The sequence below is a fragment of the Heterocephalus glaber genome, unplaced genomic scaffold (assembly GCF_053883595.1).
Source record: "Heterocephalus glaber isolate CG9 unplaced genomic scaffold, H.glaber_assembly_v1.0 deba00001428, whole genome shotgun sequence".
NCBI lineage: Eukaryota > Metazoa > Chordata > Mammalia > Rodentia > Bathyergidae > Heterocephalus > Heterocephalus glaber.
The window spans coordinates 7579291-7592596 of NW_028258293.1; the positions used below are offsets into that span (position 1 = coordinate 7579291).

The 13306-nt window shown below is 37.3% G+C and overlaps 1 pseudogene; it reads right to left on the bottom strand.

Annotated features, from left to right (window-relative positions):
* Positions 1-3622: 3622 nt before the first annotated feature.
* On the bottom strand, positions 3623-5331 carry LOC101700296 (cytoplasmic dynein 2 heavy chain 1 pseudogene; annotated as a pseudogene).
* Positions 5332-13306: the final 7975 nt, after the last annotated feature.

Below are 13306 nucleotides of genomic sequence, written 5' to 3' on the forward strand. Positions count from 1 at the left end.
TTTTTTTACCTTTAATTTTTAAATGACTTTAATCACATGTCTCAGACAATTTTAAGAGGAGATTACATTTGAAAAAATTCAGAGTAAAATAGTCTTTAATTTTTTGTGTGCATTTAAAATGAAGATAAAACAATCTTACATCCATTTCACTGATTTTAATGATTTTAATATACCGCAATGATTTGTAGATAAGGATTAATACAGTTAGAAACAAAGGAGCTGGGTCACTCCCTTCCCTTCATTCAACAGTAAACACCAACTACCCTAATGATCCTCTGGGTTTAAACTTAGGAGTTTCCTGAAGATTGCTGAACTCAGAGAGCAATGGTGACAGTCACCTTGGATCAGTGATGTCTGACCCTACAAATACCAGAAGCTTGGGTTATTGTGTCCCTTTTTCCCTTCACCCTCTTTTTCCCTTTGCCCTTCTCCCTGTTCCTGCTACCATCCAGTGATCTTCAATAAACGTAGCTACTTAGTAGTACTCCGAGGTAGACGCTTGGCAATTCTTTCCTTGCCTTACTCGAGAACCTGGACTATTTTGTGCCCACTCAACTGTAACCATGTGAACAACTTATGCAATTTTATGCATTTTCTTATAGCATTGATCAAAAAACACCTGTCCCTATAAATTAGATGTAGGTCTTTCATAATAGGGTGGTTTATTTTTTGTAACAAGCAATCCATCCATCATGGAATATGGATATGCTCATAGATCATCCTATATTATTAGATTCATATAATAACTTTTTAGTCTATACAGCATTGCAGCTCTGTGTGTGAATATAATTATTGTAAATGTAAACAAGAAAAAACATTAAATTCAAACCAAGAAAAAAATTACTTGGTTATAGATGTTTGACAAGTTGGGAAGTCTTATGTAACCAAGAACTACATTATACTAAATCTCTGTTAAATAAAAAACAAATTTAAATTATTAGAAAAATAAAATTTAAAAACATAAGGTTATGCCTTATATCTAGATGTCCCTGCAAAGCCTTGTACGGTCATAGGTAGGGCTGTGGGGAGGTGGCTGTATCACGGGTGTGTGATACTCATCACTGGACTAGCTCACTGAGGGATTTATGGTTGGGTGTGATGCTGAGAGGCGGAGCCTGGTGGGAGGAGGTGGGTCTCTGTGGGCATGGGTTGGTGTATAACCCATCTTTTCCCCATCCCATGAGACTTCTCACCTGCCAGTCCAGGGAGTGCTTCTCCTCTACCAGGCCTGTCTCCCATGCTGCCCTGCCTTGGAGCCAGCTGACTATGGACAGAAACTTTTTCAAACTGGGAGCCAGTTTAATTTGTGGGTGTTGGGTGTTTTGTCCCACCAAGGAGATAGTGACTAAGACAAATAATAGCATGATATTGTAAGGATTTGGAACTTGGTTTTCTTTGAGACTTGATTTTAGTTGTCACTGCTTTAAATATTATTGTTTCTCCAGCCCATTGTGGTGGCAAATGCTTGTAATCCTAGCACACTAGAAGGAGGCTGAGGTAGATTACAAGTTTGAGTTCAGCCTGGACATTTCAGTGGCTCAGTGAGCAATTGTCTCAAAATGCAGAAAAGGAGGGGGGTTATATAGTTTAGTGCAAAGGCTCTGGGTTCAGTCCTCAGCACAACAAAACACATGTGTGTTTGTGTGTGTGTGTGTGTAATTTTGTTTTTTAATTAAATGCAGGTTTATCAGTGGGGGACTGTACAGGGCTTTATATTTGTTAGAATCATTGTGATTTGGTAAGTTTCTTCGGCATATTGGGACTCTAAAAGCAGCAGACCTTACAGATACATGGTAACACACCTGTGAGAATGGATCAGGGATGCTCCAAAGCAGTCTTAAGATGCCTAAGTCTGTTTCCCAGAAATAAATGTCTCCAACTGCTCTCATCCCTCATCTTCTATCTGTTATCACCATGTTTATTGTCATTTTAGCTTTCTCCCCATAGAAAACAACCAAGTCATTTTCCCCCTCTGATTTTCCATTTCCCATGGAAAAACTCCAGTCTTTAACTGATTGTCACTACGGACACAAATCCATTTCTACCTGCTTGGAGCAGATGTCACTACATGCCTTCCTAGTACTGCCAATGACTTCCATCCTGATTTTGTTCTTGTCTTTTTACTCAATGCTAAATATATTCTTTACCAGAACACTATTCTAATAAAATGTGACAGGGTATTTGTGAGGTGTTCTGGCTCCTCGGTGCATAGTGCCAATTCCACTCACATAAATACATGGGGATTTGCCTGGTGACATTTCTTGATCTAAAGGAACTGTCATTACTTGTGACATTGCATTTCACACTAAAGCTGAGCCTGGAGCCATGATGCCACTAGACCTCAAGCCCCCTGAGAATGGTTCTATTTCATTCCACTTCATTTCAGGCTCATCTGTCCCAGGTTGGGGCTCTCCCACCACATAGGCTGCCTTGCTCATGCTGAAGTTGTCATTATAGCTTTTCTGCTAAGTGAGAGAAAGGAGATCTCCACAGGCAGGTTTCTAAAAGCCTGTAATTATATACCCATTTTTGACCTGACTCTGTTATTGGTCATCTGCTATGTATTTTCTGCCAGGTCTCTACTCAAACAGCAAATTTTCAGATTGCAATGCTCATCTGATATTTTAAGTGACTAACAATAAATTGATTAACGACTAAATAAATAACATGATTAGATATGACACAATGGAAAAATGATATTATACAAAACTCAGGATCCATGTGGCTAACCTTTAGGACAGTGGAAATGGAAGTGATGAAATTTTTAGCTATAAAAAACAATTCAAAATTTTGATGTGCTTTTCATATATCAGTCTTTAAATAAACTATTGATTTTTATACTTAACCTTAAGAGTACTGTTAATAGCCAAGTCCATATCTAGGGGAGAATGAAAGCCTCAGAGACCATCTTGTGTTTGAAATCATCAAAAAAAAAGGTTTAATTAAGATGAAATATTTTAGTCATTATAATATTTAGTGGACATCTTAATTGTTCTTAAACATTTAAAAGGCATTTGTATGCAGTACACAGAAGTCAGTCCTTTGGTAGCATTGCCAAGGAATTGGGTTTTATTATAAAAATTGAACCCATTTGTGAGTGGCAGTTTACACCACCCTATGATGAAGCAGAGTTTCTCAGATGCCATGCCGTACACCACATAAACAGGATAAAAATACTTCAGATCACAAAATTTTTTTTAATTTTTTAATTGATGAGATAGGAAATAAACATTTATTATAACTTTAAAAAATACATTCTTTAATGTTTCCAGAATATGTATATATATTTAAAACCATGGAAAACTGACAAATTATTAACCTCACATATTATTAAATAATTATGATACAAAAACAGTAGGTAAAATATTTCTTACAGTATTTTAAATGTCTTAAATTTTGAACCACTGGAAGAGCAAATTTTCTCATAGAAATATTTAATGTTATTAAAAGTATACTCCAATTTAACATTAACTCCATTAAGGTACTGCTCCAAAGGTGCACAATGCTGTTGTTATTATACATTATAGAAACCTAAAGAGGTCAACAATATAGAGTAGCAATATGCTAATATTTTGAACTAGCATTTTAAATGTAGACTGGGTATATATTTTCTTCAAAGCTTAAAAAATTCTTTCATTTTGCTAAGACACATTTTGTTGTCATTAGATTCTACTGATTTTTTAGAAATAGAGCTGCTCCACACTGAATCCACTGGTCTTGGTTGCCGCCACATGGAACATCGATATTGGTTACCACACGATCTCTTTCGGTGCTTGTATAAACCAGCAAAGAGATGCACTCATCAGGGGAATATGGGCCATATGCACCCTGTGGAATCCAGCCCATAAAACAAGGGAGAACTGATGACACACTAGGAGAATCATCCTGATTTTCAGAAAACTGATTGCCATCAAAACTGCATCCTTCCAGTAATAAGCCACTGATCTTAATTTGTAGCTTTGCTTCTTGAAGTCGACCTTTCCATGAGGCTACAAATTTAAAGCTATCCACAGAATGACCCATTGCCCTTGCAGTTTCCTGGCGAAGAGCATTAAGAAATGTCTCTGGATGGAAGAGTTCTGATAGGTCAAGTGTATCAGACAGAAGGGCCTGACTTTCGGCTTTATCTACCCACTTCTGTATTGCAAGGGCACAAGCGACCAGACCTCTAAGGTATTGTAAGCGATATTCTGGTCCTTCCCATTTGTTCTGCCATGTGAGAGGACACTTTTGGTTTAATAAAGCACTTGCCAATTTTTGCACTTCTGAACTCAGTAAGGTAGTTACTCTGATGACTTTTCTGAGAGCAGCAAGAGACTGATGGGCGCTTTGTACTAAACAAATGGCATTAAATTGCTCTAGCATGGTGAATGATAATATTGGAGATCCTTGTTGATCATTAGGAGGAGACACTTTCTGATGAATCAGGTTTGAATTCTGATTTAGCCTTTTCTAGAGACTGAGGACAGGAGAAAGTTCATTAGACCAGATTTCTCTATCAAATTTAGAACCAGCTGTTACTGATCTGCCCAAGATCTTCAACTGTGAAATAACCTGAGAACTGATCATATGCTGAGATAAATGAGCAATATTGGCAGGCAGACCAAAGGAACTAGGTTTGTCATCCTCTGGAACTTTTTCAATGACAGCACGATAGTCCAAAATGCTACAGGATTTTGGTAGAGACATGGAATATGGAAAAATGTTTTTCTTGTTCCTTTGGTTTAATATATCAACTACTGAAGAATTAAAAAACTGCTTCAAGTATGATTGAAGAACTCTAAGGTCAAAGTAGTTATCTATATGTCCTCCATAAATAGCATATTCAAGTAAGCCATGTACAAATTCTCACTGTATATCTTTGGAACCATAGAAGAGTCTATCGATAATGTGGTAACCAGCTCAAAGATCTGATAAAGAAAACTCATAAAACTTGGTCTAGCCCTGTGAAATATAATTTCTTCTTTCTTGACATGCAGCATGAAATCATGCAAAACTAAAGAGAGCATGAGCCTGCTGTATATTATCTTTTTTGCTAATTTGCTCAGGAGTCCAGGACTCATAAGTTCGCATTAAATTCTTCTTCAAACCTGGAGGTGACTCATATGATATCTTCAAACTTGACTGCAATAAAATAGGAGTAAAGTTTGGATGAACTTCTGCAGGGAGCCAAAGACGAAAAGTATCTTTAGGTTGAAGAATATTCAATTCCTTTTTCAGAACTAGCAGCCAAGATACCACAAGATGTAAGTTTTTCAAACAGAGCGAGTCTCCATTGTGAGCACATTCTCTTAACATTTGGAATGCTAAATCAGCTTGACCTTGACCCATGGCAACCTCTCTTTATGGCAACTTAGTCCATCTTCAAAACCAGTAGCACAATATCTTTTTTCCTCTCTGACCTCTAGTTTCATCTTCCTGTCTTATACCCTCAGACCACAAAATATTTTAATAAATGAAGAGAAAGCATTTTACAAAGCTCAACATCCATTTGTGATTAAAACTTCTAAAACACAGAAGGAATATTGTAAGTAGAGCCTCTGTGACACACAATATCACATGTGTAATGAAAGATGATTGAACTTGGAGCACAGGTATTCAGTCTGTACTACACAGACTGTGAAATTGTGCACATGTTATTTTACATGATGGCCTGAAATCCTTTGATAAACACATTAACAGATGATTTGATTGCATATTTTAATCAGCTTTTCTTAATATAAAACCATCAAAATGAATAATGGTTATTAGTCATTTCTGGTTGACTTCACAGTTACATGTGGAACAGACAAGGCTAGAATTGCTAGGAAGGGAATGAGCCTACTGATTTTGCAAAACTTTTGCTTATTCTTAAGAATCAAAGGACATTTTACATATAGAAACCAGTAAACTCTTAAAAGACCTGAGGAGGAAGTAAAGTGACCTGGGCATGTCTTTCTCCTACTCCAATTAGGGAATGGAATTTGGAAGAAAAAAGTGGAGTAACTCGAAAACTAAAACTATTGATCTGACTTGCTTTATTTTTATCTGTCAGAGTGTGCTACTGATGGCTTTAGTGCTATAATTTCAAATGATGCATATTTCTAGTTGTTCAGTGTATAAGAAACATTAAACTCAACCCAGTGTTTGCACAAACTGTAAGAACGCAGAAACATAACAAATATTCATTGAAAAGCTACTCCACATCAGTCTTAAGTCAATCTTTAAAAATGTCCTCATTCATGTTCCTAGTGGCCCGATGAGCCTCATATTGCTATCCACTGCTCTGTAGTTGAGGAACATGAAAATCGGGGTTATTAGTCAATCATTACCAGCTTTACATATGTAATGTATGATGGTATCAAGATGCATGTCCTTTAGGCAACATATTTTTTCAACATTAATAAATTGGTTTCTAGTACGAGAAAAAGATGATTTATGGGTTGAACAAGTGAAAAGATGTGGTTTTAAAGGCTTTGGATTTGGTTCATTGGAGGAGTTTGAAAGATTTGGAGATGTCTTCTAGAGAAGAAGTAAAATGATTAAGCCAAGCTTAATGGGACATCCCACTGCTTGAGGTCAAAATGTCAGAATGCTGATAGGAATGAAGAAAATAAAGGTCAGGCTTAGAAGGTTTCACTTGGGAACGAGGACAACATTCACAGCTGGACTAGAACCTATGTGTGTTGTTTTCAGTAAAAAAAAAAATAGTCTACATTCTGCCTTTATCCTTAAACTTTCTGAGATCAAGATTAAAGGCAGTGGACTACTTCATCTGGGAGAGGAAATTTAAAAGCAACCAAAAAATTAGGGTGCAGCATGAAAAATTATAGTTTTCTCTAAGTCTACCATGAGACACAGGAGTAAAAATTCATTTAAAAGTTTTGAGTTTCACCAGAAAAGAAGTATCTGTAGGTTGAGGCAAAGGAGAGCATGACTGCTGAAAAGATTAGTATTAGAACAAAGCCAAGTACATTGCATCAGTACAACAGGAAAAATGACTTGAAGGTATCTAAGGAATCAGCAAGATCCTAGTCTTCACAGGTCAAAGGTGAACACTGCAAGGCTTTGCTTTGAGAAAAGAGCTCCAGGGCACCTTCTAGAGAAGGGCTGCCTACAAATTGGCTCCCTGGGATTTGCTTCACAGTGCTTAGCTGTCCAGGCACTTAGAAGGCTTTGAGGATGATGTGATACAAGGGGTGCCAACTACTACTTGAGCTGGCAATAGACCCTGCTGTCTTTCACATGGTGCTGGTTTTATAGGTATGCAGAATGCTAGAGTTTTGAGGTCAGATAGGCTTCCACCCAGATTTCAATTGGCTTGTGGTGAAGCCAGGCAGTGTGCCCCTGAGAGGGCAGATGGTGAAGCTATGAAAATGAAGCCAAAAGTACAGGGGAGACCCTAGGAAGTGGGAGAAGCTTGAATCATGAAACATTTGAGTAAAGCCACAGGCTGTGAGCAGAACCAATCCAAAATGTGGGCCAGGAGGGGTGCAACCACCAATGCTTTAGCGGAAGAGCTGCCCATGCCCTTGGAAGTTCACTTCTCACCACAGTCTGCTCAAGGTGCTAGACACAGAGCTACAGGATTTAATGTTTTTCTTGCTGGATTTTTATCCTGCTTTAATCCCATTCCTTTTATGTCCCTATTTATCCTTTTTGAAATAAAGATATTTGCCCTTTGCCATTTTATATTGGCAGTGTTTTACTTTTTTTTTTTTTTTGATTTTTACAAAAACTCACAGCTAAGAAGTTGCCTTGAGTCTCAGAGGAAACTTTGAACTTGGACATTTCTGCAATGCTAGGACTGTTAAAACATTTGCAACTTTTAGATATGGACAAAGTTTAGTTTTCAAGAAGAGACAGGCATGAGTCTTTTAGGGGTGGGATGTTATAATTTGGTCTAGGTATACCTTAGAAATCTCATAAACTCAGAGGTAGGACTATTGACAAATGATTGGATTATGCTAGTGCTATTGCTGACTTTCTGTTAGGAAGTGGGGCATGGTTGAAAGTGGGTAACTAGGAGCATGATATAGAAGGGGGGAATATTTCCCACACTGGTTGTTCCCTTCTGTCTCGCTGCTTCCTTTCTTCCATAATATGAGCAGTTTTCCTTATCCAGACTCATGCCCCATCATGTTTCTGCCTTATTGGCTGAAACCTCAAAAAATCTGAGCCCAAATAAACCTCTCCTCCTTTAATTTGTGATTTCTGGGTATTGTGTCCCAGTGATAAGAAAGTGACAGACAAAACATTATAAATGTTAAATACAATTTTTATTATTAATTCCTGTAGAAGCTTTAATATGTTCTTGATATTACAGCTCATTTTACAGAATCTGCAATGTATATAGAGTTTAAGCTGCAGATCAGTAGCCATTGATACAGTAATATAATTTAGGCATTTTTTACTCCTTCTTTCCTTCCTTCCTTTCATCATTCTTTCTTTCCTTTTCCTCCTTTCTTCTATCTCCTTTTCTCTTTCTTTCTATATCTTTCTCCTTCTTTCTCAATTCTTTTAACTCCCTCTCTCCTTCTCTTGTTCTTTCTTTGTCTTTGAGACAGGAACTCATATGTTGCTTAAGCTGGCTGAAAAATTATTATCTCCCTGCTTCAGCCTCCCAAGTAGCTGGGATTACAAATGCACACCACTACATTCTGCTGACATTAAGCATCTTAGCACTAAAGCCAATACTAAGATTTTATGCTACTCTATCATGGAGAGTGGCACTTTTCTATTTGTAGGTTAATTTCCAAAAATTTTTATAAAACACACATGAAAAGGGGATCTTCAAATTCAACTATCTCTGGAAATTGTTATCTTTTTAAATTCGATTTTTCCCAAGTTAACAGAGCATAGAGATTCACAAACTGTTATTTATAGAGTTCCTATATTTTCAAAGAACTGGGGTTGAAGGGAATGGAAGTAAAAAATTATTGATAGGGCCCTTTGGAGCTTGTGTCCTTTAGGAAGCAGTTATATATACACAAAATTTCATTGATAAATGTAAAGAGACTCTTAGTATAAAAGGCATGTTTAAAGGCAATAAAATAAAATGTTGAAGGAATTAGTCATACTCGCACATGACAAGAAAAATGATACAGAGAGCTTCTAAACTACATCTAGAAATACAATTTGGACAGAGAATGTGGTATATGGTGAAGAGGAATTTCTTACCAAAAGTTTAGGAAGATATAGACCATATGGAAAAATAGTATAAACTACAATATAAATACTAAGAAATTTGATTTAACTAGAGTATAGGATGCATGAAAATTAGCGTTAGAGATAAGACTGGAATGTTAAATCTCTATGTAGTATATTATATATTTAGTGACAATCCATCATAATCCATTTCTCATCAGTGTTTAATATTTACTGATTTACTTGAAAAAACAGTAAGTTTAATCCCATAGAAAGAAGAAATAAATATCGATTCTCATTTTTTCTTTAGGGTGAGGGGTGGAACCCAGGGCCTTTATATGCTACACAAGTTCTCTACCATTGAGCTACACCCTCCCCCTCACACATTTCTTTCTTTCTTTGTTCTTCAAAGTCATGAAAATCAATGCACCAGTGGATCACATTTTAAAAAGTGAGTTAAATATCATTACAGAAATTCAAATATTTTTTATTTTCTGCACAAAAGTATCTCTATTATTATTGTACATGACATAATTAGAGAATGATGAGATGTGCAAATTACCTATAGATGGTAGCAAAATGGTAAAGTTTTTGAGTTGTTGAAAGATGGATACAGTTTTCTAAGTCCTTGAGTAGAAATATGTTCATGTACTAGCATTTATATAAATAAAATCTGGCTCAATATTATAAGTTTAACCTTTTCTCTGCTGTCAGTCAAAGGCAATTATCAACATGTCATATGGGTGAATAATAATAAGAAAATCAATCAACTTCTTAGTGATATTAATCTTCCTTTTGCTTTTTTCTCCTTTGACAAATAAGACATAGGATATAATTCTTATTGATCATTCCAATGTCAGACCTAAAATCTAAATCATGACCATTACAGTAATTATTGTGCTGACAAAGGACTTCAAACTTGGGCGCTCCCAATGCAGTGACAATGAGTGTTTCAGTCAAAATATCTAGTTCTACATTTGATACTGGTTGTTCAGTGGTGGAGGGTCAGAAGTTAGGCTTTTAATAGCAAGCAGCCAATTATTTTCTGCAACAAGATAAAGAGCCTGATTTTCTGTGTTCCAATGAAACTTCATCTACAGAATTGGCAATGTTATGGTTTGGGTCTAGATGTTCCTCCAAAGCTTCATGTGGTCATATGCTGAATCTAGAGTGTGTGAAGTTGGAATTGATTCATGATGCAATGCTAGGCTCAAGGGCACTAGGATGGAGGGTGTGAGTGCCACCCACCCTAAGTAGTCTGAATGGAATAAAAGAGGCAGCCAGACCCTGTTAAATTTCTCTTGTTGCTTTTGCTCTCTTCTGCCACCATGAACTGAAGCTCTCTTGTTACTTTTGCTGCCTTCTGTGTGCCATGTTGTTTCTCTTCTGTGGTACTTGTTTTCCATCCCAGCCTTAGGGCCAAGTGATGATGGACTGAAACCCCTACTAACTATAAGTCAAATAAACCCCTTCCCCTCCAACTTTGGGTGCTGGGTATTTTGTCTCAGCAATGAGAGAAAAGTGACTAACACAGGCAGTAAACCAAATTTGGCCTTCAGATCAGCTTCCTCACCCCTTGTATTAATCAGTTTTCTTGTCACTGAGACTCCATATACATAAAAATGCCATAATCTAAATGAGGGAAGGTTTAATTTGGCTGACATTTTTTTGTGGACTCAATCTATGGTAACTGGCTCCAAGGTCTAAATAGCATGGGAGATGGTGGTAGCAGAAAGATGCTCAGTTTATGAAGACTGAGAGGAAGGACTAGTGAATCAGACAGAAAGCCATAAGCAAGAATGAGCTATAGTTAATACCCAAGCTCATTACCCACTCAGACATACTCAAGAGTTGTGCTCCAGCTCAAAAGCTTATCAAGCTTAATTGTCACATCTCAACTATTGTCAACTTGACACCCAAATACATCTTCTAAAATAATATTTACAAGAAACCCTCCTGAGTAAACTTATGATAATAGTTCTGCTCTGCTCACAACTGAAAATATAATTAATTCCTTTTCCAGAGTCTTAACAGTTCCAACATTTTTCAAAAGTCCAAAAACTGTGTCTCTTCTGAGACTCAAGGCTAATGATTATTTGAACTGTATGAATCAAAAACAGGTTACATAATCCCACAGAACAATGGCACAGGATAAACATTCTAATGATGCAAAGCGGTGGAATCAGGACACAGAAAAGAATCAGACAGAAGTTGCCCAAATCCAAGCAGTAGAAACATTAAACGCTGTAGGTCCATATCAAGAGTGTGGTGCCTGTGGTGTAAAGATACGAGTTTCATGGAGCCCTGGTGGCCCTACTCCTGTGGCATTGCTTGTTGCATTCCACAGGGGCTCTCTGTGGCTTAATTTGACTCCTGTCCTGTAGCTTTCCTAGGCAGAGAATCCAGATTTCTGTTATCTCTGACTTCCTGGACTGTGCACTGTACCAGTTTCTTCATTCTCACATTCTCCTATTTCCCTCTCAGGGCTACTTGCTTGGCCTCCAATGCTTTCCCTTGAAATCCCAGTTGCAGCCTCTCTGACACCACAGCTCTTGTGTCCTAGGTGTTGATAGAAGCAGAATCTCTTGGACTACAGTGAGGTCTGTCTTCAGTTGAAGCAGTAGCCAGGCCCCATTGGCCCATGACTACAGTGGACTCTGAGCTCCTCTATGGATGAGGACTATGAAATGAGTCTTGGGGACCAATTCCACAGGAGGCTCTTCTTGAGCAGGTGTACCAAGGACTCTTTTCTGAAATGAAGTTTAAATTTGTGCACCCTTGAGTTTGGAATGCGTAGGGTCCTGCCAATTTTTGAGATGTTCTCAAGCATCTTTCTTCTTCTTCCTCAATGGTACCAGTCTCTTCAGCAGCTACTTTTCCTTTGGCCCCAGGGTTCCACATATTCCTCTGGGGAAAACAAATTAAAGTTTTCAAACATTTCTGCTTGCTTTTTCCCCTGCAATTCTCACTATGAATCTTGCTAAAAGCAGCGAGTAGTATCCCTGCCATGTAGGCAAAATGTACAAAATTTTCTGCTAGAGTGCAATGTGCATGGCCTCTAGTCCAATTGCCAATTTAGTTCTTATTCTCAACTTAAACCTCTTGTATATGGTTTTTCATTGTCTTCAATCCCATGAACAGTCTGGTCTTGTCACTCCAACCACAATCACCTGTCAAGCTCTGCTTACTGCATTTTAAGGTTTGTCTAGCACCCATCTCCAAACCTTTCCGAAGTCTACCTACAAAACACGTTCACAAGCTTCTGAACTAGATAGATGGTCAGGTACAGACATAGAAATGTCCCCACTTCTTTGGTTCTCATTTTCTGTATTAGCTTTCTCATTGCTGAGACACAATTTAAAAGAGGACAAGTTTAATTTGGCTCATCGTTTCCAGCGATGCAGTCCATGGTCAGCTGACTGCAAGGCAGACACATGGTGGAAGTGCATGGCAGGGCAAAAAATACTTAGTTCATGACAGCCTGGAATCCAGTCAGGGCAACAGTGGAAGAGAAGAATGAGGTAGATACCAGATAAAACATCTAGGGGTGCAGCTCCATGACCCACCCAGACAAACCCTGCAGTATGCTCTATTAGTTTCCTGGGTGGTTCCCAAGCCAATCAAATCGACTAAATAAAGATTACCTATCATACATTTATTTAAAGAGAACACTCATTTTCATTTTTTCTATATCATTATTGAACTTTTTTTCCCTGTTTTACAGTTGTCTTATCAAAACATTTCACATCATGTATGTATTTATGCATTGTCTGTCTCTTCCAAAATGATTTCAGCTACAAGTGGCAAAAGGTCTTTATGTTATTCATTCCTTTATTCTCAATTCTTGGAATGGCTTTTGATACATATTATGGTATTATACAACATTTCATTATTGCATGTAGTTATTTACCCATGCCCTTTGATTTTACTGTTGGGCTTCACACAACTTCATAAGTGGATGGATATTATAGAAAGTTCTGTCTGATTCTAAGTATCAGATGTTATTTTGAGACTTTTGAATTTCTGCTATCAAAAGAAAAAAATATTCTAGTTATTTGACAAATCCAAGAAAAATGATGAACTTTGGAGCAGACATAGAAATAGTCTGCAACATTAGTACAAGATACACTTTTGCCAAGACTTTAAGAAAAAAATACTTTTATTAAAATATTCCACTTAT